Genomic DNA, 24,246 nt, shown 5'->3' with positions numbered 1-24,246 from the left:
ACCAGCTCAGTTCATTCACCGCCACACCTCCAACTGGGCGCCACTAGGAATCGACTTCTGTGGGCTGTTGATGATGCTTTCCCTTACCCTGCTCACTGTTGCAGGCGATGTTGGCGGCCTCCCACTTCGAGGACGGTCCAGGACGCTTCCTGTCTCCAAGAACTTAGCATGCCACTTTCGGATTGCACTCTCAGTCGGTGCCGGCTTTTTGAACTCTTTGGTGAACTTTCGACACACCAGAATTGGTGAGTTTAGCTCTGCGTACCACAGAACACATTGCACTTTCTCTTTCACCGACGCCATCTTTGATACGGTAACAGTGTTGCCAACTAAAAATTTAATCCTTCCGCTACCGTTTGCACTTTATTTGATTTCATTATGAGCATTTTTATGAAAATTATAACCAAATTAAATCCGCCCAGACTTTATGAAAACCCTGTATTTCACAAATAAGTAATTTATTAAATATTTTATTAATAACCTTGTGAAATTGCCTAAGTTACTTTTCGTGAGAATATCCACAACGGTTACTTTACTTTGTGAGTTGAGTTTTTTCTTATGAGATTTCAGAAAATCAATTTTTTAAACTTTTTTTTATTGACTTATTTATTTCATAAGAAATATTTCAGTAATAAATGTAGCATAATGTGATTTAGTTTAAGAAATTGGAGCGAGAAATATTATTGCGCTGGATCCAGGATTTTCTGACGGGAAGTGCACCAACAACTATCAGTACATTTGAATTAAATTTGAGTTTTTTTTTTTTTTTTTTTTAATGCCTTTAGGCACCTGTAGTGTGAATGAGGAATTGCCGTAGAAATGTAAGTGTCTGCTCTCGATGAATTATTTTCCTTCAACCTTCAGAAAATTGACTTAAACTATTGATTTTGCAAAACTCATTACGAGTTTCTCACTTTAGGTAGTGTATATTTACAACGAAGGGGATGCACGTGCAAATTAGTAATATAATATTCAAAATAAACTGGCGTAACACTTCCTAGGGGGAAGGGCATGCGAACTGGCCGGTGACGCTCATGCTTTTGGGGTAATGTGTGGTCAGCACATTAATGGTGGTTTCTGTACCGAAGTTCGATACATCTTTCTTTCAAGTAGCTCCCGAATGCCCTCACAACTCAACCCGTCAACCCCGAAATGCAAACCATCTAATGAGTACGAATGGCCACCTGCCTTTCCTCTGACCAGAGCAGATACAGATTGATATCGCTTATCTCAAGAGAAGCGATACTCTAATGTGGTTAGGCTCAGTCGATATCACTGTTCTTTTAAATCTCTTTTCTTATTCCAGTTTCTCTCTCTCTCTTGCACGTTTCAAGACTAATCGGCTCAACAGGATAAGATCGCTCGAGTATACAGCATCGGCAACTAATCGGCTATTACCATCGGCTGCCACTTGGCTGGGGCAAGAGCCCCGATTTCCCTGTAAATTTGGGCGTCCCATTCAGATGCAGAAGTAACTTGCGCTCAAATTATTCCAAATATTGTATATTTATAAATACAAAAGGGAGGCCAGAGGAGCACTGGGGGGCCCGGGCCCCCGCCCCCCAGGACCGGCGCCCTTGGGCACGGGCGCACCCACGAGGAGGTATACTGGATCTGGACACACCCTCCAAAGAAAAAAACTTCCTAACAACATACATTTGTACAAATTTTACTTGTTTAATAGGAAAATGATTTATGTAGCATGAAAATTTGATCTTACACTTCATTTATACTCTTTCTCTTACAAAAACGATCAAGTTCTATATTTTTTTCTGAAATGTATGTGGAAGTATTTTACAATTACTTATCGTCTTTTCGGATGCAGAATAATACCCTTTCAATACTACGTAGTCGTAGTGAATTGTAGGATTGAAGCCCTTCTCCTCCCAAAAGATTGGACCCACCCCAACAAAAATTTCTGGGGCCACTAGGACAAGAGTGAGTGCATTCAGGCAAAGATTTATATTCCAAGGAAACCTAACCTATTATGTTTCTATACCCCTACAGTCACAGCTTACGTTTCGAGTAAGACATTCCTATTGTAAACAAAATACCTATGATTATATATTTATATATACGATATAAAGTACATTAAACTAACAATATAAAACTTGGAATTCTAAAAAAAAATGAAGAAAAATGTAGTTAGGTAATAAAATGGTATTAATAACATAAGAGAGTAATTATGGTCAGTGCTAAATAAATAATTAGGCGGAAAATTAAGGATTCCTTTCATCTTTAGAAGTTCTACTTATTCTAATAATGAATACCATAGTTGGTATTATATTCTGATTTGTCAAAACGAATTAATATTATTACCTTGATGAATGTAAACAAGGAAACAAAATGCAAATTAATTTTCATTTTCTTGCTTTCATTACGAAAATAGAAAATAATCAGTTAATATGTTGTGCAAACATTAATTTAACTGTCGCTCGCTCAGCTCCTGCATATTAAATATGAATTACATTTTCCACATACAACTAAACAATGACTGTACTCTTAATCAGCAAATTATGTTCATAACATTTTCGTTTTCCTTTTCTCTACCTTTCATCTATGTATATATCTCATTAGCCCTCTCTCTTCTTTATTTTCATTGTTTTTTCCCACTTCCATCCTACATCAGTTGTTTTCTTTCTTTTATTCTTTCTTTCGCAATTCCTTTCTCCCATACTTATTTTCTTTTTCACTCTATATCACGTTTTCTTTCTTTTCTATGCTATTACTCCCTTTGTTTTTTCATAATTTATTTCCCACATTTTCTCTCTCTGTGCCACTTCATTCCTCTCTTCTTGTCTTTCATTCTATCTTTACTAATATCTTCTTCCCTTTCTTACTTCCATTCGTTCTTTCCCCCATTTCTTCCTTTCTTTACCACTTTTTTCTCTTTTCTTCTTTAATTCATTCTTTCCAGTTCCTTCCTTCCTTTCTTTCTTTCTTTTTCTGCTATTGTTTTTATCTACCTATATCTAGCTAACCGTATTTTATTTTCCTTTCATTCTTCCTTTTATCTTACTTCCTCTTTATTTATTTATGCATAGTTCATCTTCTCTCTCTCTCCTTTCCATTTATCTTCTTACCTTCAGTTTTCTTCTTTTATCTATCTATACCAATCTAACACTCTCTCAATATATTTCGTTCCTTTGTTATTTGGTTTTTCTCCCCTCTTTCTTCTCTAATTTCTACGAGTATCATTGATTTTTTAAAATATCTATATTTACCTAAATAGATGTATTGTTTTTTGAAAAATTCTGTATTCTTGTTCATCAATTGAGTCAAATCAAACAAAATTACAGTTTCATTGTCAACTTGAGAACTTCTTTCACAGCTGGATTATTAAAATATATTTCAGTGTCCTGATAATATACTCTTTTAAAAAGAAATTGATAACAATTTTTAACATTACTGTACTTCTGTGTCTTTTGTGGTCTTGTATACGCATTTTGTTATATATTCCCTGAAGATTTCCAAACTTCAAGAAAGTTTCAAATAAAAACGTTGCCTGAAATACTTTTGTTAAACAACTTTCAGGATACTCAGCATATGATAAGAATATTTTTTAAAAGATCAAAAAAGTTTTATACTTTTAATTCGCCTTCAACACTTTTCTTTCTCTGCTTCTACGTTGAATCATAAATCCCCCCCAAAAAAAACTTTTCCTATTTTCTGGAAACCATTTTTTATGAAGCCTCTTTCAAAACTACTTATATTTTCTATTTTAGATATTATTATTATTATTATTATTATTATTATTATTATTATTATTATTATTATTATTATTATTATTATTATTATTATTATTATTATTATTATTATTAGCATTGTGACTTTTGAAAGGTCCTGGGAGTTTGCTTCTTTTTTCTTTATAGCTTACGGCCTGGAAATGTTTCTTCCACGTTTCTGAATCTTCAACCTCCTGTTTAAACTTCCAATATTTTCTTCAATTTTTTAAATCATTGTTAAAAAGATTTGATACAATCTTTAAATTTTACGTCCTACGGTTATGCCGGCTAGACTAAAGGAGAGGTGATGATGAGAAATGAATGAAATGGTGGATTAAAGATGGTGGAAGGAAACGGGAGAACGCCCAGAAAACCCACGCACACGATGTTCGTTTGTCCACCACAAAGTTAACTTGGCGCGAGCTGGGTTCGAACCAAGAAACCCATGCACAAGAAGTGAACGCTCTACCACTAAGCCACCGCTATCCAAATCAACGATCAGTTGTGTTCTTCTTCTTCCTATTCCTCGCTTTCCTTCCATCTTTCCTTCTACGGCGGTATGAAGAAAACGATTTCTTCACAAGATGTGTCCAATCCAATTATTCCTCCTAAAAGCGTCCTCTTCTCTCCTACCAGTTTTAAAATATTTTCATTTGTTATTCTCTCTGTTCATTTACTGTATATGGTTTAAGATTTTCTGTCTATTTTCAACTGTTTACGAGATCAGAAAAAGAGACTTGATACAGAACATCGAACGAAACTCTCTCCATACGAATAACAGTACATTTACAAGGTCTTTCAAAAACTTCGTAGTCTGACAGAAATGGCATTGCTAGCATTAAAATACCGTATGTCGTTGTTCGAAACTTCAGTCTTTCATATTAACATACCTTGAATTCCAAATCGATCTGTCAAATAGGCTAGTTGAAACAGCTGATTAAAGTAGAAGTGTTGTGCTTGTGTGAAAAATTTGAAAACTTGAAAAATTGTGCAGTGATTGAATATTTACTTTACAAATTATGAAACGGGAAGAAAAGTTTTGGTGACAAGATGAATGTATTAGGCGACAGCTTTCTCTCATATGCAATGGTTAAAAGAATGCTCTGTTTAAACATGATGGTACTGACATTAATAATGATCCACACTTAGGACGTCGAAGAACTGCAACCACACCAGATATAATTGATTATATCCATGATTTAGTATTGGAAGACCACTAGTTAACTGTGGTTGCTTTACCTGAGGTCACAGTCATCTCAATGGATCAGTACGGTACGTGAGATCTTTATTAATGAATTAGATATGACAAAGCTACTGACAAGATGAGTTACGCATTCGTTACATAGGGATCAAAAACACATTCAAATGAAACTTTTTCAACTAGCTTTGTATAGTTTTTCTAAGGAATAATACTGGCCTTGTGCGTCGATTTTAACTATGAATGAGATTTGGATTTATCACTATGATCCTGGATTGTGACATCAAACGGCAGAGTAGACTGAGCCCGGTTGTTCAGTCTCGAAACAACCAAAATGGTCAAATTTGTCAAAGAAGATTATGGCATCAAAGGTTTCGTATGTAAAAAACTTGTTAATTGATTACCTACAAACCGGTAAAACAATAACTGGATAATATTATTCAAATCTTTTCAATCAATTGAATGCAAAAATTGATCCACACAGAAAAAAATCCGTTCTTCGGACAGCGGTATATTGTACAAATATACGGTATCCTCTTGCTTACTATAGAAATCAGTACGGAGCATACGTTATCTGTACTCTACATAGGCACTGCCCTTAGATGTTACATCATGCCGTTGCAGGATGTCTGACATCCAACAGTTTTCCGTATATCACATGCATATACTTATGTTACCTTCGTCAGCTATATGTTATATACGTCCATTTGTATGTGAGATTCTGACCGCCTATATTTTTCATACGGAAAGTATGTAGAGATGGAACACTTACACAGAAAATATTATAAAGCATGCGTTTTCAGCTATACGTTTACTGTACGTTAAGTCCAAAAGCTACTGGAATTACGCATGTAACTTTTTAAGTACGCCACCTACAATTTTTTTTCTCAGTGCAGGAGAAAAGACCTGGTTTAGTGAAGAAACGAATCATCTTTCATGTACGCAATGTTCCGGCTCTCAAAGGTGTTCTTGCAATGTCCAAATTGAAGGAGTTACATTTTAAATTGTTGGAATCATCCATCATATTCACTAAATTTATCCTCTATGACTATCTCTTCTCAAGCCTCAAAAAGTCCCTACATGGCAAGCGTTTTCCATTAAATGAAGAAGTTATAACAGACGTAGACGAGTATTTTCGAGGTCTTAAGAAAATCACTTGAGAGAGAGAGAGTAAAGGAATTGGAAACTCGCTTTACAAAATGTATTGACCTAAAGGCAGAACAAATTGACAGATAATGTATATTGGCGCATTAATTCGTGTTGTTTCGTGGTTATTCTACGAAATTTCAAAATGACCTGGTGATAATATGCTTTTCTAATTTGGCCAGAAGAGAGCAATATTCTTAACGTTAACAAGGAAAATTCCTGAAAAAAGTAGTTCTTGACATGGATAATAAAACAAAATTTCCTGAAAAATTTAGCGGAAAATGGAATATGTTGAAACGTTCTCACATTTTTGTCTTTCTCTTTGTCAGTTATTTTTAAACGTTTTTGTAAGAACACGTTAAAAATGTATGATTTGTAATGTTGTATTGTGATACATTTTGTCCTTAACCACGGATACAATAGCAAATTCTTTTTCTCTCTAAGAAGATTAAAGAAAAAAATGTGTAACTTTGAAAACTTTGTGGAGTCTTCTTTCCTATGAATTTTCCAAATAAAACTGATTGCTATCAAAGTTTCACAAAGATTTTTGGCTGTCCAGAGTGTTTTTAGTTGAATGATATGTAGTAAGTATATGGAATGCTATAATATCTATTTCTAAATATGGGTTTTATAAGTGTAATTCAAGTAGCTACACAATTATCTCATAATGTTTTACTACCTCAACAAACTACTAAATGTCATTCATTATTTTATGAGGATTCAGTATACTTGGTTCACAAAATTTATCTGTATATTTTATGTGAGATTACATTGTTTATAGCACTAATTCAATCTATGGGTTGTGACATACTTGCATGCCCTGATGGAGTGTTTGACAAGTCGCTAAGTTCACTATCAGACTCAATTCTTAAAGATTTTTCTGTCATTAAGAGATGAATATACTGAAATTTTGGTTCACAGAATCAGATCCGGCTCTACCATATGTGCAACACATACGAGCGGCAAGTTTGAGGGGCTGCAAAATCTGTCATAACGATATTATTTAAAATAATATTTCTTGTTGGAAACATACTTCATGATGATGGTTGTTAAATTTACTAAGTTGACCTATTTGAATACCTTATGCATTAATAATGTTTAGGTCGCATTAGTTTAAGGTCGTATGGACAGTGCTGAAACAAATGGTGAAACAAATTCCAGCATGAATTGTCAATTCTCGAACAGTAGGGAACACCTGTTCCATTTAGTTAGTCATCACAGTTTTGATATGAAAACTAGTCTTGTCTTTTTCATAAACAAGTTCCTTATCATTGAAGGTAGAAACAAGTTTCTTTTTTGTAACAGATGTGGAAGGAAAATCAAGAAATAAAGATAAGAAAGCTAGTTGGACTGGAATTGCAAACTGATATATTGAAATTGAAGCTCGATATTGAATTCAATAAAAAGGATTACCATCTTTCCTCTACAAGTGTGTTTACTTTATCTTTCACTAACATAATAGGTTATTATTTAAAGAAAGAAACAGACACAGCGAGATTGTATTTGTAGTGTTTAGCCCTTTCTATGTGACAGTTCACTTTTCATCCCCTTCGTTGTTCGTGATAGAGCAGCATATTTAATCGTAGCTTTTAAGGTTTATTCTTTGTGGTGAAAGGGGTATTGATGATGATGGTATTGCACGGGGCTGCAAATTGCTTAGGGTCAACCCTACAGAGACTTAACTAACTCATGTTTAGTTGAAGCAAGGTTATGCATGTGGTTCAAAGTAATGGTAAGTCCAGTAATTAACTTGACACTTTCTTATGTTCAGCGCATCTCGGGCTTTTTTTTTTTTTAACTGCAATTTCATTCCCAGTCAGAAGAATTTGAAGCCTATTAGTTATCCATGTTCCGTGACTATAAACATATTTGATTTTAATCTTGAACATCTGGTTAATTATTGAAATTTCGTTTCTGCAGTACGAAGGGTATTTTCTTTATACTGTAATTTTGCGTCCTCAGAAATTCGATATCCTTCGATTTGGGTTGCACCTGCTGTATAGATATAGTATTAAAAGGGTGAAATCTATGGTGAAAAATGTTAATTAATTCATATACAGTTGTACGCGCATAGAAAAGCTAGAATACACACGAAAGCAATTTACAGTTTTTTTTTGTTTTTTTTTTTTGTGAGAAGGCAAAGCATCAGTGACGTAACTAAGGGGCGGGCTAAACTGGACAAATATTTATTTTCACTATAAGTCAATTAAAGGAGTTTTAATGAACTAAAGGTCATAAAATATTACCTTAGAAACTTAACAGGACAACAATGACTCTCCAACCTTAGGATCATATCCATAGAGCATAAGTTAGCCTTAAAGCTTTCTTTTGAGGGCATTGTAAAACCCTTTGCAGCCAAAAGAGCCTGCAAAGCTAAATTTTAGTTCCAGCTTTGTTGTTTTCATTTCAACTGACGCCGATTTAAAAGATTTGCAAAATGTCCGAGTATAATCCTCGAGCCGACAGCTTGACTTTTTGCCATAATTGAATAAATAGTTTCGAAAATGTCATCAGTCAGAAAAGTAAAGAGAACATCGACAGAATTCTGAAAATCCTGCTAGACATGAAATAATCGACCTCTGAAAATGTAGCAAAATCTATTTTCTGACTCATGACCTTTTCAATCTAAAGCAACAGACTGTTCATTCATTCTACATATATGCACATCCCGATATAATTCCATACACATTGTGGTTTGCAGCTATTATGGTAAGACTATGTCAAACATACTACACTCAGATTATTTGGCAATTTAATACTAATTAGTATGGTGGTAATCTTGTACTAAAAATTAAACTATATGCTGCAATTTTCAAATTAAATTTTACCACTTGAAGAAAAAAATTAAATAGGAGAATTACTGTGTGATGCCAATATCAGGTGTAATCGGGGAGAGTTTTGGTTTGGTTGGTCAAAAGGAGGGGGGGGGGGTATTATGCGAGTTCTTGCCCCGAGCGGTAACTAGTCTAGTTACGTCGCTGCAAAACATGTTTTTGTTTGTAATTAACCCTATACGCATTATACATATCTATCAACGTACATACACTCGAACATTATTCCCACATAACATCTTAGTACACGCCAATTGGCAACCAACGGCCGGATAAGCTTTTATGTGCATGCTGTACGCAGTATGGCAGAAGCTATTAATTTGCTCCCTCAACACATCGTTAATACAGAGAAATTTCTGTCACCAACAGCATATGTAGCTCGAAACGGGTCGTAAAATGTGGTTTATTTACCGTCTTGACACAAACACAAACAAACATACATTTATGTATATATATTCAATTCTTTATGACGTTTAACTCACTGAATATGCATATATGCTTACTATATATATATATATATATATAGTAAGTTTACACACAGTTACGCTTTAAAAATTCTTATGTCAACTGTTCATTTTTCTTTGTTTTGTTTATTTTCTAATGTGATAATAATAATAAGATACATACAACAGACTTTTGAAGCGTGTGTTTTCTGATTCCGTGTGTTATTCCTCTCTTTACTTTCATGCGTCTATCGATCCACTAACCCATCATGCAACGCGCGCGCACCAAGAGACCAGGTGACTAACTTACCAATACTTGGATTTCGTATGAAAGCCAGCGCAAGGCCTTACGTACAGTGCTGAGTGGAACGTAACCGTACCGCACCGACCTCAAGCAATAGTGGTCGAGCCGCTTCTCGTAGAAGCACGTGCGATCGGGGTCAGAGCTTGTATACCACACGGTGTGCGCCGATGTAGTTCGGAGAAGTCTACCACGCAAGGGGAACGGTTTTTGCAGATAACTATCTCTTCTTTTTGGCGGACCTAAAACTAACAGGTAGGTGTTGATTCTTGAAATTAATCTTAAATATTTACCTAATCTAAGGTGTTCGTGTTAGTGTGTACGTCGAGAACATCACATAGGATGTTAGTCTCTGTTAAGACGATAGTTTCTATCAAATGTAAACAGTTGATGGTGTTATCGTATCGAGAAAGGTCAAAGGCCGTGTGCTTCAAGATACTTTAATAACATTACCCTAACGTATCACACACCATGAATATGTCACACAGTTTTTAACATATTATGAAAATAATGAGAAATTATTTTTGAAACGCTTGAATTGTGACCATGAAGAAGAAAGAACAAAAATAGGTGCATGAAATTAAAAGGTTAGCAAAAATTAGAAAAAAAAATTCTTGAAGCCACAGCTTTGAAAGAAAGATACTTGGAAGATCTATTAGATTACATTGATTTGAGTTTAATGTTCCTTCTCAGCTGGAAGTTTTGGGTTGGCAGTAGCTCAGTGGTACAGCGTTCACGTCTGGTGCATGGGGTCCCTGGTTCGATCCCAGCTCGCGCTAAGTGAACCTTGTGGTGGACAAACACCGTGTGCATGAGTTTCCTCGGGGTTCTTTCCTTTCCTCTCACTTTCTTCATTTCACCATTTCATTCATTTCTCAACATCACCGTCTTCTTTAGCTTAGCCGGCATAAGCGTGAGACGTAAAACTTAAAGATTTCATCTCATTCTCAGCTGAGAGTTTACAATGACATGAGACCTAATACTTATAATAGATTCTTAACCACAATTCGAGTTAATCCCCGAGGCAAACGTAACATTAAGAACTGTACTCGGTAACACGTGCTTTAACCCCTTGACCACGAGAAGAGACACAGATTCAGAGATTATCTTATTAGGACTATAATCGAAGGTAGGGGTGTAATAGGTATGAAAGAAGAAGATACAATTAATAGACGATATTAAAAGTTATTCTTACGCATACATATAGATTGGTGGAAAACCACAAAACATTAAAGATACAGAATTAGGATGAACTCACTGCCAATGTTTGCAGAATCACATGGTTACTACAAGTAGTGACCATAATCCGTAGTGGATTCCAGGATCCAATGAATGCTTAGTGCTTGGTTCGATTTCTGGCGGGCTCAGATACTATGTTAAGCTGTAGATTTACAACTCACATAGCCTCGCTGCTGAAATGGCCGCAAAACTAAAAATTAACTATAATAATAATAATAATTATAATAATAATAATAATAATAATAATAATTATAATAATAATAATAATAATAATAATAATAATAATAATTTGTACCTAGCAGCACACTGCATATGTAGTTGCAACAAGATCGTACAATGATTAATGAGGACAGCAGTGGCTCAGTAGTAATGCGTTCACCTCTGGTGCATGGGGTCTTTGGTTCGATCTCAACTCGCGCCAAATTAACCTTTTTGGTGCACAAAACCTTGTGTGTGGATTTTCTCAAAGTTCTCCCACCTTCTTAATTCCACCACTTCCTTCATTTCTCATCTTTACAGTCTTCTTTAGCCTAGTCAGCATAACCGAGGGACGTAAAACTTAAAGATTTCATTTCATTTCATTTTTACAATGATTAGCACTGTTTAAGATTCATTAAAGAAATTTGACACATTACAACACCTCATGGTTGGTTTGTTTTGCCATCTTCATATCATTGGTTTTGACAAGTATTTTTAAATGGAGCGGAACCATGTCTTAAATTACATTAAAGTACATGTATAATACCAGTATTTATATTATAAATATTATACGTACCGTACAAAATGTTTCAAAACGAAAATTTGACACACTGATATGTGTCATTTTGCTAACTAGTATTTTGTTAATGGCATAATGAAAAAATGAAATGAAATCTTTAAAAATGAAATGAAATCTTTGAGTTTTACGTCCCACGGTTATGCCGGTTAGGCTAAAGGAGACGGTGATAATGAGAAATGAGTGAAACGGTGAAATGAAGAAAGTGGGAAGAAACGGGAGAACCCCGAGAAAACCCACGAGCATGGTGCGTGTCCACCACAAAGTTCACACGGTGCGAGCTGGGATCGAACCAGGGACCCCAAGCACCAAAGGTGAACGCTCTACCACTGAGCCACCGCGCCCCCCTAATGGCATAATGCGTTTTCTTTTAGTTGAAATGAAATGAAACAAATATTTTCAGTTTAACATCCCACAATTAAGTCCTTTAGGCTATGGGAGACGGATGATTAAAGCAAGTGAATGATGATAGAAAAATTGGTGGAATGAGAAAGTGGGAGGGAATGGGAGCATTCCGAGAAAACTCACGGACACGACAAACTAACTTGGCTGGGAATCGAACCAGGTATCTCACGCACTAGAGATAAGGACTTTACCACTGAGCCATCATGATCCCCATTCATTTTAGTTATATACTGATTCATATTGATAAAGAAGGTTTAGTGGAAAGTGTGAAAGGAGCACACGTTTCTGTTCGAAACTTGAAAGTTGTTGTAAAATGCGTGGGCGCGTGTATCTCCTCCACTTTCGAATCAGTAATTTTGTCTTTGTAAGTTTCACTATAATACCACAATACTGACAAGTAAGTTCGGTAAAGTCCAACCATAAGCTACAGAAATTATTTCTAAATGAATTATGTATATAATCTACATCAGGCTTGAACTGGCCACGGCAGGAAGGCAGGGATCTCTGCCGAGGCCCCTCTCTAAATATAGGTATAATGGACATTGAATAACATGGAAGGTAAAATATAACATGTCTGCTGTGTTGGAGCATAGTTATTCGTGGTAGTTAGTTCCGTTGTCAGATTTCGGTGGCCTCAGCATTGAATGTAGTCTTGAGTTCCTATTATTGGAATGAAATTAACAGTAGAATATTATAAATCCCTGTTTGAGACCCTTTGTTTGTGACTAGTAAGAACATATTTCAACAATATGGAGAATGGGGCCCGGCATCATATTGTCTAAATACTGTAGGTATTGGGGCTCCATGAATGCTGAAATGAGACTGACTTTTTTAAAGCCCTGCTGGGGCCCTCTGTTAGTCGTTTGATAACTTATGCAACACCATAAATGAATAGAACAGGTCCCCACCATTTGGCTCCATTACCACGCGTAATTGAAGGTGACATCTTTATGAAGAAAAGCTACATGCACACCTCCATCGCATAAAAGATTAAGGAGATGAAACTTAGTATGATTTGTGAGGCTACATGGGAGGGAAGATGGAACGCTCCTGCCGGGGCCCTATACCCCCCAGTCCGTAACTGATCTACATTAATCAATGAAGTTCCTTATCATCATCATCATCATCATCATTGGAATTTTACCAATAGCAGAAGGTGAGTTGCCGTAATCTAGGGTTTTCTACTCATTATAGTGCGTATACAATTTCCTCTCAAATAATTTCCTAACCTTTTTGTTTCCTTATTTTAAACTCTTTCCAATATTATCCTTCTCTCATTCAAACTTACTCTGACCTTTTATCATATCCTTATAATAACAATTTCCTCTCAATTCATGTCCTAATCTGTTTATTTTCTTCTTTCTAACTACCTCTAGTATTGTTCTTCCATCCTTTAATACTTACTCTTACCTTCTCGTATTTTCTTCTATCACAAACCCAATAACACAATTTCCTCTCGATTAACGTTCTAATCAGTTTCGTTTCCTTTTTCTTACATTCTCCAGTATTGTTCTTCTCCAACGGTTACTGTTATTCTCTACCATATCTTCTTTCCCCTTTTTCTATAATAGTGTCCGAACTAGTTTTCCTACTCCTTTTAACTTTCTCCACTGTAGGTCTATTGCTTCTCTCTTTCGAATTTCGACTAACACTTCACTTTCTCGTTGAATTTTTTCTCCATCCAGCTAATAATCTTCATTCTTGTCCCGACACATATTTCGAAAACTTACAGTAGTTTCTTCACGTCTCTTTTATAAGAATCCATGTTTGTATCTTGCACAGTAATATATTCTCCACATGAAACATGTGGTGTTCCTATTCCATAACTATTTATTTAACAACTCTGTTCTTTCCTTATTAAAGACTTCTTTCGACATTCCTATCCTTGATTTTACTTTCAATTCTCAATTCAGATACCCATTAATAATACTTTTTCTTCCTAAAATTTCTTTCGCCATCCAATTTTTGTTTTTATTTCTCGTTCACACTTGGATTTTCAGTAGTAATGATTTCTTTCTTCTTAAGGCTTATTTTGCCGTTTCTATTCTTGCTTTTATTTCTTATTCACAATTAGATTTTTACTAATAATGATTTCCTTCCTCCTAAAAACTTATTTCGCCAATCCCATCCTTGCTCATATTCCTCGTTCACACTTAGATTTTCGTTAATAATAATTTTCTTCTTTAAGACTTAATTCGTTATTCCTATTCTTGCTTTAATTTCTCATTCACACTTAGATTTTGATTAGTAATGATTTCCTTTTTTCTAAAGACTTATTTCGCCATTCCTATCCTTGCTCTTATTTCTTGTTCACACTTAGATTTTTACTGATAAATATTTTCTTCTTCCTAATGGCTTTTTTCGCATATCGTACCCTTGTTTTAAGTTTTAATTTTCACTAATGGTGATTTTCTTCTTCAGAAAGGTTTCTTTCACATCTTTTATCCTTGCTTTTAGTCTGCGTTCATGTCTCACATATCAACTAATATTGCTAACTACATATCTAAATACCTATTTTTTCTACTCTTCGCTCTCTAATTTCCACATTTGACTTAGTTCTCTTCGTTTTCATACCATCGATCAATAAAGCATCTTCAATTGTGTTTAAGTAGTAACAAAAATACAAAAAAGATTATTATTTTGCACATTTTCAATTGCCATTTCTTATACTAAAATGTCTTGTCATGGAAAACATTTTCCATACATTATACAATATATTAAGTTAGGTATACGTTATCAGCGTAGCCAAATACAAAAAGATTGTTGTAAATACAGCAACATGATTTTTGTTCATTTCTTCAAAAGTTAATATCACTTTTCAATGCCGATGAAATTGAAGGCCTGAATTAAATTTCACTGACTCCAAGTTCAGTATAGTTTGGGGGAGGACGGGGCGTTCAAGTGTGTTTCCTTATCTCTTTTGTGTTCTTCTCTTTTTTAACATAGAAGTTCAGAATATGTTTACATAGTCAAGAAAGTTTCTACAGGTATTACAAAATTTAAATATCTTTGTGTAACGTAAAATAAAGCTATTAAATCATGCTAAGTTCTAAGAAAAAGAAACATCCTTCACTTACAAGAACACAAAAGATAGAAGATAATAAATACCGGTAATACTAGTCTATGCACGAGATGATACTCAGCTTTTCCGAGCGTGTCTCCTTCTGTTCGAACTTTCAGTGATACCTTTCACAAGATCATCACATCGATGTGATTGCGTGCCTCACCGTTCAGGAGGTTAGAGAACGTTGTACTTCGGAGATAAGTCTTGACGCCTCACAAATTGGTAAAACTTCTCTCAGCGACCCAAAACGAAACAGGTATAGTTTGTTGTAGACGAACTGGCCTCTCAACTTCGTTAAATAGTCATCGTCAGGCACGTACACAGGAATTTATTTGGGAAGGAGTGCAAAGTTCTGTACGAGTCCAAATCTAATATGAGGATAAATTATGTTAAAAGTTGTAAAATCACCTTTAAAATTATACAAAATTTACAGAAAGTCGGGATCTCCGGGAGTCCGAACCCCAAGAACCGACATCTAACTTGTACCTTCAAAATAGCACAGGATCACATAAAGGTGTAGTTTACTGTAAAATAAAAAATAAAAATAATATAAAATAAACACATTGGAATATTTAAAAGTTATATTACATTCCTGTATGTCATGCAGAAAGGAAAAAAAGTAAAGACAAGAAAAATGTCGTACATATGCAAAATAATGTTTACTTGTTTTCTTGTGATCTTGTTTTTTTAACTCAAGCATAGTTAAATTAAGAGATATTTTCTCTAATGAATTTAAAATGTACTTAAATTGCAGTTTTATTAGGTTTTTAAATACGAAGAATTGAAACAAGTATTTTACTATTAGAAACACAGAGCGAAAGATAAAATACATAGTTCCAATACCATTATTACTTGAGAAAAAATACTACTTTGACTTTGCTACAGGTGAATTAATGGCACAGAATTGTAAAATAAAATTGTATCTTTCAGTTGCACGTCCCACGTTTATGCCATATAGGTTAAAAGAGACGGTGATGATGAGAATGAAGGAAAAGGTGGAATAAAGAAAGTGCGCGGAAACGGGAGAACATTGAAAAAACTCATGCACACGATGTTTGTCCATCACAAAACCCATTTAGCATGAGCTGAGATCGAACGAAGGGCCCACGTAGCAGAAGTGAATGCTCTATCAGTGAACGTAAAATTGAAGTAAGCTGATTAAAGAACTGGAAATACAAGAGCATTTGAACAAAGCTATTTCTTGACTTACAAAGATTATTATATTGGTACGTTATTTTACGTTTGCATCCATTCATATTTTAACAATATCTTCTTTTTTCTTCTAAGCCTTTTTTTTTAGTTTGCTGGGGTAAGCTTTTCGGATCACTGTCCTCACCTGTTTCTATCTTGTGTCATATCCCCTGTAACACACACCACATTGTACCGTTCTTAACACAATCTTCCCACTTCTTCTTCAGCTGCGTCGGGCTAGTTTCCCATTCAGTTCTATAGCTTCCCCTCCGTGAGCTACGTATTCTCAATGTCTTCTTCTTACATGCCCAAACAATCTCAGTCTACTTTCTTGTAGCTTTTTTACTACTAATCTTACCTTTATTGTTCCCCAGATCACATCATTATTAATTTTGTTCTTCGAAACTTTGTGTAGGGACAATACGCGAAAAATAAACGAATACGTTTTTCTTTTCTGCTGAAAAACGGCTTTAGGGGACAAAAGCCCCTACACAAAATTTTGAAATTTGACGTCCGAAAGGCAAGAAGAATTGGACCGAAGTGAATGAAATTTTGCACAAGTGCTTTAGATGTAAAATGAGGTGGGGCACAGATTAGATTAGGTGGTGCACAGATCTATCTAAACTGTTGATTATGATATATCAAAAGTGCAAACAAGTATACGTCAGAAGTTCCTAAAGGATATAAAGAATTGCAACGAAACTCTGTTTAGGGACAATACTCAAAAATAAGAGAGCACGTGTTGTTACTTTCTGCGGAAAAAAGTGTTGGGGACAAGGGCTCCTCCGAAAAAAAGGAAATATTTCCGTAGTAGCGCAGGAAGCAGTGGACCGAATGAATGGAATTGTGTGGATATTGTATATTGGATAGATCCCCACATCACAACAGACGCACGTATCAGCTCAACACGTGCTAATGATTACAATCAACCTAACAGACAACAAACCGACACGGAAGACACCGAGGAACACCGAAAACAGACGGACACCACAGAAGGACCCGAGGAGGACAAATAAAAGGGGAACCACCGAGTGACCCAGCATCAGTCGACCAACTGATCGCCTAACATTACCTTCCAATGTCGCTGTGGACTAGGAGCACCTCTTCCTTAACCTATGTCGCACTGGGCTAGGGATCCATCTTAAACTAATACTCCAAATCTAACTACAACCTGCCAAAGTGTTCTGGAAACTGCCATGAGTGGAAGGGGCACCCGGCAAAACATTTAGTATTTCTTCACTTGGTCATTGAGAAAGAGACATTGAATTAGAGACACTTGTATTTATTATATTTTGTAATAAAACTTGGTGAAGGGGGAAAAAGACACCCGGTCTATCATTTGACTCTACCAAAACATTACAATATTTAAAATAAGGCAATTCGTGTTTCCCAAATGTCGCCATCAGATTTGCTTCAAATTTGGCACATCGACAGAACACGTGTTTTTGTTTACGAGGAAAACATTATTAGGGTTAAAGGCGCTCCCGAAATAGTATAAAATACGATATACTTTTTGTGCTTACTGTTTATGTGCCAAATTTGAAGCAAATTGGATAGGGACACTTGTGAAACACGTATTCCTTATTTTATATCTATGCACAATTGCATTCGCTCCGGTCCACTCCTTCCTGTGGTTCTTTCGGAAAGGGTCTTGGTTCGAACAGTTTTCCCGTAGAAATAAACAAACAAAAATACTTGTTCGCTTATTTTTTGTGTATTATCTCTAAACATAGTTTCGTTCCAATTCTCCATGTTCTTTAGTCACTTCTGACATACTAATAATTAGCAATTTTGATATTTCGTGATCAAAGGTTTGTAAAGGTCCGTGCCCACTCAAACGTTTTTTCCAGGAAATACGAAACACGTATTCACTCATTTCATGTCTACAATCTGTGCACAATTTCATTCACTTTGATCCACTTCCTGCCTTTCGGACGTCAACTTCCAAAATTTTGTGTGGGGTCTTTTGTCCCCTAAAACCGTTTTTCCGTAGAAAATAAAAAAAACATGTTCGTTTATTTTTTGCGTATTGCCCCTACACAATGCTTGGTTGTAATTATTCATGTCCTTTAGTCACTTCTGACATACTTTTAGTAACAATTTTGATATTTCGTGATCAAAGGTTTGGAGGGGTCCGTGCCCCACCCGACCGTTCTTCCCATGAAAATACGAAACATGTATTCCCTCATTTCAGGCCTACAATATCTGTGCACAATTTCGTTCACTTTGACCCACTTCTTGCCTTTCGGACGTCAACTTTCAAAATTTTGTGTTGGGGCTTTTGTCCCCTAAAACCGCTCTTCCGCAGAAAATAAAATACGTATTCGTTTATTTCATATGAAGTATATGCATGCCAAATTTTATCAAAATCGGAGTCTTATACTTGGGAATTGTTACATGTAAGTTATTAAGAGAAAGGCATTGAGAATCGTAATTTCGTTCAAAATTAAAATAGCAGATTCAGAATTACTTAATCTAAAAAGAGATCATTCCATCGAGTTCGGGCTTTGTTTCAAGATATATAAGAATATTCTCAAAAAGTTCAATCCAGTGTTTGTTTCAAACCGAAGAGAATCAATTACGGATTGATTTCTGAAATAAACCGACACATTCGGTTTGAAACAAACCGTACCAAACCGGTTAACCAATGTTCTGGAACATTCCTAGTGGATAGACTGTAGTTAGTCTTTTGTCTATTGTTGTTTTGAACCCGTCGGGCCACTTGAGCAGTTGAGTATCATTTTGCGGGCAACAATTAAAAGAATGGAAGCAATGTCCTTCCAGAAATGTCTTTCCTAAAAACGTGTCAACGATTTTGTGAAAGTTAAATACCAAAAACTGAGGTTTAGTAGTTGTCTCAACTTTTAAGGTTGTTAATATGAATTAGAACTTTACTATGTTAGAATTTATATGGAGAAGAGGCAAATTTGAAAATATCCTGTTTCCTTGAAAATATCCAACTTTTTTCCATGATGAACATCATTAATACAAATGTTATTTATTTCAAAACTATTTTACGTTTGCTTGGATTGTAAAAACCAATTTCTTGAATATCAGGTTGTTTACGTTAAGGAGCACTCTGATTTGCCAAATCAAAAGGACTTCAAAGATTTATCCCTCTACGTGCGACGTCTAATTCATCGCCTCCGTGGCGAAGTCGGAAAAACATCCGCCTACTGATCATGAGGGTTTTTTTTTTAGTTTTTTAAAGACTCACTTTAATGTAAACAAATCACGTGTGTAGGCGATTTAACATATTTTGGATGAATAATTTTATGATTCATTGGCGGTTCATCGCGTCTCTGCCTCTGGTGGTATAATTTTCAAAACGAAAGTGGACCCACAGCGGATCGTCGCTGCAGGACATCCAATTTTTGCCGAGAGGTTACTAGTTGCCCGTTGCTGATCCACCGACGCTTTCGGCATGTTGATCTTGAGTTTCAAGTTGATCACATTATAAGTTTTATTTTTTACATTTCACAAAAACAAAACGTCCATTATGAAATAACGTAATAAACAGAAAATATGTATAAAAAGTACGTTTGAGTGCGCGGGCCACACATCACGTCTCTGCGGCCAACGGTTAGAGATTTTGATTTCCCCAATATTGAGTAGACTGATAAAATGTTGAACTCGACAATCTGCAATGTGTCATATATTAATGGCTTGTGAAAGAATATAAATATAAAGAAATACCCGAAGATATATATATATATAACCATCTCCATATCTTTTAGCCTAGCCGGCATAAGCGTAAGATGTAAAACTCAAAGATTTCATTTCATTTGCGAAAAGATATATTTAAACTGTAGTTTCACGTAATATTTAGCATCGATGCTCAAGGAGGGCGTTAAACTTCCTTATATCTAAAAGCTGCAACAATTTCCACTAATACTACCTTTACCACTCATTTTCAATAATTTAGTTTGACAATAATTTAGATTTGAATTCTCTTGACTATTGTTTCTACTTTGTATTTTATTATGAAGTAAACAAGAGTTTTACAACATTTTAATTGTAAAAGTATGCGATTTCCTGAAGCCACTGAACACCAAGTTTCTCCCTATTAATTATTAGCAATGTCTTAGAGTAGTGGAATAAGTGTTGGGTCCATATGTCGGTGGTCCTGGGTTTGATTCACGTTGCATAATGAAAGGTAATTTTATCATTTGTAATATTGATACTTCCATTGTAAGATAATATGGAAAATATTTAGTTTCTGTCTTTCGTAGTGTTGAGATGGCTTTCTTCAGTGCAATCGCAATACAAAAGTGAACTTCGAAACACAACTATAAAATGATGTCAGCCGTATCAACCTTGATTCGTACTGTTTGGGAACGTAACGTGTTTAGCGAACAATTAATAAATACGTAAGGTATAGCGTTAGTACGGGTCAAAAATACGACTGATAAAACACAAATGTTATTGTTCCCCAGTAGTTTCTTATAAGTTTCTACTACTACTGCTAGAAATAATAATGGTTTAAGCAAGTCACCATTTCAGATACGTTCCGTATACGGGCCATATCAACAAAAAGACTTAAAATTCAATCAAAAATTTCATAAAATATAACACGTAGCCAAGTTTCGACTTTCCAATAATAATAATTGTAATCATAATAGTACATGAATAACAGAATAACAATATCAATTATGTAAACAATACCTTCCACAAAGAAAAAATAATTACCACGACGGGATTCGAACCCGGGTGTCTGCCATATGATTTCCATACTTTACCACTCTAATACAAATTCCTCATACAAACATAAGAAAATAAATTAGTTGTTATATATATATATATATATCGAGAGAGAGAGAGAGAGAGAGAGAAATACTGAATTCTACGAATATTTTAGGGACTTTTTTACGCAGAATTGGAGTCACTCCATCTCTCACTTAGCAACTTTTTCTCTAAACTTTTGGCAACACTGTTTGTCAAATTGACTTCAAATTTGGTTCTTGTTAGATGGACTTTTTTCTTGTGTAATATTGTGCTTCAAACTTGAATGGGTAACAAGGAGTCAATCGATGAAGAAGTAGTTCAGTTATGCAGATAAGCAATAATTTAATTTTGTTTATTTTATAGTTCTTCTTTTCTCGATTTTTCTTATCTTTCTTTTCCTTTTTTCTTTTTTTGAAATATATGCTATTTTGTACCTTAGAAATCTTTCTGTCAGCGTTCTGTGCCAGTCTGACCAGTTGACGTGCTGCAAGTAAAGGTAATCTACTATATAAATAAATTCAATTTTTTTGCTAATTTAGTATATGCTGCAATTGATACGTTCACATCTGTAGATTATTTGGTCTATTAGATTAGAAATTGATATTTCACGGTTGATATTTAAATCTTGATCCATTTGAACTTCACTCATACATCTATCTATATATTTGTTGTTTACTTTTTCTCAGTGGTGTATTTAGATGATCTATCAAGCTCAAGTCCTCCTTCTGCCCGAAATACATTTGTTAGTTTTCGCGTTCCACGTACAACAATAATTCTTCTTACCATTTCTAAGAATTGCATTAATTTTTATTTTCTTATGCTCTTTGACCAGAAATAATATTGTATTTGCCAAATTTCATTCCATATAAGAACTGCGTTCTTTTTTCTTTCTTTCGTTCATTCTACTCTTCTGTTTCTTTTTCTTAGTTGTTTCTTTTTTGCTTTCTCCTATCATACTTTCGATCAGTGTTAGTTGTGATTCAAGTCAATAAAACCAAAACTAAAAGGAGTTGATAAGCGAAAATTTTGTTCCACATCAACTTGCACGGGTATTAATGTAACAAGATTTTAGTTATTATAGCAAAGAAATGTTTACATCGTTTTGTTATAGAGAAAGGAAAATGTTTGAAATAAGGAAAATCAAGATGGAAGAATAAGTAGACCAGGAAATTAGGTGGGCCAAGAGGACGCTTCGTTTTCTTTCTATGAATAGAATAAAATGTTAGATTCACTGCTAAATTTTTCGTCTGTATTATATCACATAAGATTCACCAGCCTCCAATTCTTGCCATTCAAAACTTCAATTTATGCATAAATTAAAATATATTTGATTGTCAAACTCAGGTGGGCAATTGACCCCTGTCTACCCCGTGTTGTGCATAGCCCATCCGGAAACAAAATCCTAAATACATCACTGCTTGTTCTATATTATCTGGTTAATAATATGTTCGTTGTTTTACATTTTCTTTTTACAAAGGTAATGTTTTGATTTGAAAAGCATCTGGTTGATATATTATCTACCTAAGAGGGATATCCGATCTAATACAGTGCCTTTGTGTATGTATCGTACATACAGCTGCTATGATGCAGGGAAATATTGTTGGTTCCTAACTAGTTTCATTAGTCGGACCATATCTTCCTTGACGTTTCGGTGGGATTTCTATGATACACTATATGAATAAACATGTACTGTAGAAATAGATAAAATAATATCGACGTAACATCTTCAGTCCTCCCAGGATCGACGCCCTTGCCAAGTAGTGTTAAATATCACATAATGGCGTATTATACACGGGCAGAGGATTTGTTGTGTTTTTATTTCTCAAATGCCTTACATTTTTCACTCATAGCCGGCTAACGAAGTCGAGCAGTCTAAGGTGTTAGGCTGCTGATCACAAAAGACTTGCTATTCACGGGTTCGAATCCTACTCACGACATGAATATTATGCATCGTCCTTGTCATCTACTTATAATAAAGCTTTGCTTAGGAAGAATAAACGAAAGAATGTTTTTCTGTCCACCAAAGATACTTACTAGCTTTAAGAAAATAAGTTACATCGATTTGGTTTCATATATAAGTTTGCGAAGTGCGAAAGCTAGTGGCTTCGCACTCAGGTGTCCGTTTCGTATTTTATGACCTAACGTAAAAGTGATTCTAAATTTGAATTTAAAAGAACTGTTCACCGCACTATATTCTGCAACCAATTTCATTTACACAAACTAATAATTGTGCTTTTTTTGTTTTTGTTTGTTTGTTCTGATTCTCATTCACATGTGTGGTTTCTGAATTAATTTCTCTTTTTCGAGACATCCTTTTGGCTAGAGAAACTTGTATGCATTATTGATTTTGGTATTAGTATTTTTTTCTGTTGACGTATTTGTTATCCACTTTATTGTCATCCATAATTGTAATCTTCCTCTTTCTCTTCTTTTTTTACCTTCTAACAAACCTACTAGAGGCCCCAACCAATTTATACTCCAATATTGTCACTTTCTTTCCCTACTAGATACAATTTGCAACACTTACACATTAGCCTCTTATCACTTGCTATATTTTGTTTATTTTGTTTTGTAACGGACAATTTTGGCACATGGGCCCCTACAGTATATTTATGCTTTAATATAAATTCAGTTTGTCAATTCCTGTGTTATCTGCATATATGAAAACCAAGCAGTTTTTTTATTTTATCGATTTTGCCGTTGTTTCAAAGATTGTTCATATCTAGATGTTCAATGTGGTAGTAAATATGCAGATTCGGAATAATGAACTACATAATAAAGTTTAATTTTCTAATTAAATATTTATCGAAATTATATAACGAAATAACTATACATTTTTCTTCCTAATTTATTGTAAATTTAATCTAGAACTATTTTTCTTACATGAAATCTTACAACGATAACGTTGTATGCATCATTGGCAATCTGTGCCTATTTACAGAAAGGGGATCAGAGGCGAATTATGTGAGCAATATAATGTAAAATGAAAAAGAAAGACATATAGAGATTTCGAGATATTATTTGTGTAATCGGTAACTAAAATAAGAGTTGTTGTTACTATAGCAACGACGTAAATATTGTACATATATGTAGACATCTTAACGAGTAGATAAGTGTGTATGAAGGTCTATATATATTTTATTATATGTGCAGAAAAGTTAATTATATATACTTATCATGGTCAACTATTAAAAGCCAATTAA

At 34.8% G+C, this 24,246-nt stretch overlaps 1 long non-coding RNA gene across 1 annotated transcript in view; it reads left to right on the top strand.

The window, feature by feature from the left end:
* Nucleotides 1–9,686: 9,686 nt before the first annotated feature.
* The window catches only part of LOC145665684 (uncharacterized), a 556,781-nt gene continuing 542,221 nt past the window's right edge, over nucleotides 9,687–24,246 (top strand). Inside the window, exon 1 of the long non-coding RNA XR_014127592.1 lies at nucleotides 9,687–9,899. This is a non-coding gene — a long non-coding RNA (uncharacterized LOC145665684). The remainder of the gene's footprint in view (nucleotides 9,900–24,246) is intronic.

Source organism: Thermobia domestica, chromosome 12 (assembly GCF_964235325.1).
Source record: "Thermobia domestica chromosome 12, izTheDome1.hap1.1, whole genome shotgun sequence".
Lineage (NCBI taxonomy): Eukaryota > Metazoa > Arthropoda > Insecta > Zygentoma > Lepismatidae > Thermobia > Thermobia domestica.
The sequence above is the reverse complement of the archived record's forward strand: the minus strand, read 5'-3'. Positions and strand labels throughout refer to the sequence as shown.